General features: G+C 38.1%; 1 protein-coding gene across 12 annotated transcripts in view; it reads right to left on the bottom strand.

The window, feature by feature from the left end:
• LOC139978364 (scavenger receptor cysteine-rich domain-containing protein DMBT1-like) overlaps positions 1-451 on the bottom strand; it is a 62233-nt gene extending 61782 nt beyond the window's left edge. For 3 of the 12 annotated variants that reach the window (XM_071988552.1, XM_071988572.1, XM_071988521.1), the window contains exon 1: positions 74-443. The gene's annotated coding sequence lies outside the window, so the exon portion shown is untranslated. Of the gene's footprint in view, positions 1-73 lie in introns of all 12 variants that reach the window. The other 9 variants (XM_071988513.1, XM_071988562.1, XM_071988589.1 and 6 more) reach the window with 7 other exon arrangements.
• Positions 452-2672: the final 2221 nt, after the last annotated feature.

Here is a 2672-nt window from a genome sequence, read left to right as displayed (position 1 = left end):
AGTACAGTGACCAAAGAGTATTGTCCATATTGATGAAAACGTTAACATATACATATAAACGTGAACAACTTACCGCGAGAAAGTATATGTGAAGCCGGGATATCAGGTCTAGATGGCACCGTAGTATACAATGTAGCAAAAAGCAACAGCGATTCTCCGCTTAGAAATTGGTACGTGAAATGGTAATGAGGTCTTAATCTCCAAAATGAGAGTCACTCTGAAGGCTTTGCTTAAGAATAACTAAAACTGGAATTCGATCAACTTCTCTAGCCTTCACAATAAACAGCTGGAGTTATACTTCTACAAAATATCAGGTTGCACGTTTCCAAACTTGTTTCTTTCTTGTCAAACAACGAAACAGTTATGACGTACGGTAGGCAGCGAAACAAGTTGCGACTCGCTGTGTTGTGCGGAGAGAGTTCTTACGGGTCACCGTTTTGATCATTGTTTGTCCTTTCAAAGAAAAAGAATTAACAATGGTGCAAAACGTTCGCTTTTGATCTGTAATAAAATTAAAAAAACGGAATACCGACAATATATAGGCCTATCTCATCAATTTTCTATGAACTACAAGAGATTTGCAGGAGAGTCGCTACATGACTTTTGTCGTTTCCCTGTAGCGATCGAGGTCAAATGATTGCAAGGCCACATTTTGAGAGCACCCTGCTGTTCTGTGTTCATGTCAGGACTTCAAAAGGACAGTTTCAACTATAAAAATTAGTGCCTTTTAGGCCTATACATCAAATTCATTCATACCAAATTCAAAAAAAAAAAGATATTACGTCTAACCTATCATGCAAGCCAGTACTATAGTGCTGCAATTTCTCATTGCCAAGAATACGACGCTAACTCAGAGAGTACTCTGTGCGGGACATTCCTGAACTGAAATGCTGATGGAAAGTTCTAACTCCTACATTGAAAAAGTGAAACGCGACCCTCCAAAGAGTAGACCTACCTCTATATAAAGCCTGGGAAATAAATGAAAAGGGTTAAACAAATCACTAGTATGTGATATGGTCGATTTGAAAGTAAAGCAAATATATGCATGAATATGCATGCATATACTTTGAATATGCAAGAAAACATTTTAAAGTATGATCATGATAGGTTTGCAGTATGCCATCGTGTGTCTAACAATTCTAGCGAGTGGAAAATCAACAGGTCTGGATTTTGGGATTCCATGGTTGTGGATGTGTTCACGCCACAATCACCTTTTTTCATCCTAAAACAACCTATAACATTAAAGTACTTAGAAAGCAGGACTTGAGTTATTGAAACAAACAAACGTGAAGAAATAATTATGATCCAAATATGCCTCAGAATGCAGCCATTTGACGTCTAATCTAAGTTTATTATTTTATTTCTGGAAGAGGATCCTAGACGAGACATGTGAGTCAGCCTTAACAACCCCAGGGACACACTCCCCTCCCCCCCCCCCCACCTTGACTTGACACCACCTTTAATTTCACCTTCAATACATCATACTCATCGGTATGATCTGTATTATAAACAGGTGCATTAGAGAGCCCCATGCAGTTGCCTTAAAACAACTGCTGGCTTCTGATCTCAAATTGGAAATCTCCAACGCAAACTTGTTCGGATGTATAAAACGGTTGTCGTGAAAGTTTATTGATATTTAGGTCCTATACCACAATTAGAGAAGTGTCCACACCCGCCTGGAAACTTGGTTAATCAATGCTTTGAATAGGGCCGAAATCGACCTCTCGCAGTGACCTGTATGTCATGTTTTCAGTCGCCATATGTATGTGGCGACTGTTTTCAGTCGACATCATAAATTTTAATGCTTTGATGTTCACGATGATGAAATACATGATGGTATACAATTCAGGAGAATTGAATATGATTAAAGACGTTTTTTAATTTTTTTTTCTGTGTGAAACAGGGAGATTCTGTGTCACGATTTAGCATACGCGGCTTGAGGATGTCTTAACTAAACTGCGACCTTTTAAAGATTATCTCATTTTTGTAGCTTTACATCAAAATTTTGACTTTTTCCGTATAACGTGCCACGGTTCTTCAGCGTGAATCGACTTTTCTAGAAATTTGTCTATTTGGAATGTCGACTCGAAGGTTTAACTCGAAGGTTTGCCATTTTACCTTGAAATATAGATTTGTACTTCCTCGTTCGAATCAAATCCGTTATTCTCATTACAACCCAAGTTCTATTTTTCATCGGGGTGGTGGGGGGGGGGCTGGGGATAAGGTAGGGGGAGAATATGAGAATAAACCGTTAATAACTAATAATCTCATAGCACAATTGTTGAGCTTTATGAGATACAACAGTCATTATGATCGTGATAGGCCTAGCACCGACACTGGGGTGGCAGGGGGTGTTATTTTCCTTTATGGAAAATACTGTAAGTATTATAAAGGAAAAAAAAATAAAACATGCTCATTCAGTTACCATGACGACCCCAGTCACTCTACTTTTGCCTCATGCTTCCACGAAATATCTCCAAATTTGAAATCCTTTCATAGTACATATCTTTGCCTTATAAACTGTTATTACAATGTGGTTTAACCTAAAGAGGCAGCGGATTTCCCGCAATTTTCTCACGGAATTAACTCCGGACAATCTTTTTTTAAAAACTTTGTTCCGATTGCTTCGTGGTTAAGAAACATAAAATGAATACAACAAAATTTGATATTCT

Source organism: Apostichopus japonicus, chromosome 2 (assembly GCF_037975245.1).
Source record: "Apostichopus japonicus isolate 1M-3 chromosome 2, ASM3797524v1, whole genome shotgun sequence".
NCBI classification, from domain to species: Eukaryota; Metazoa; Echinodermata; class Holothuroidea; order Aspidochirotida; family Stichopodidae; genus Apostichopus; species Apostichopus japonicus.
Note: the sequence above shows the minus strand (reverse complement) of the source record. Positions and strands in the feature narration are given on the sequence as shown.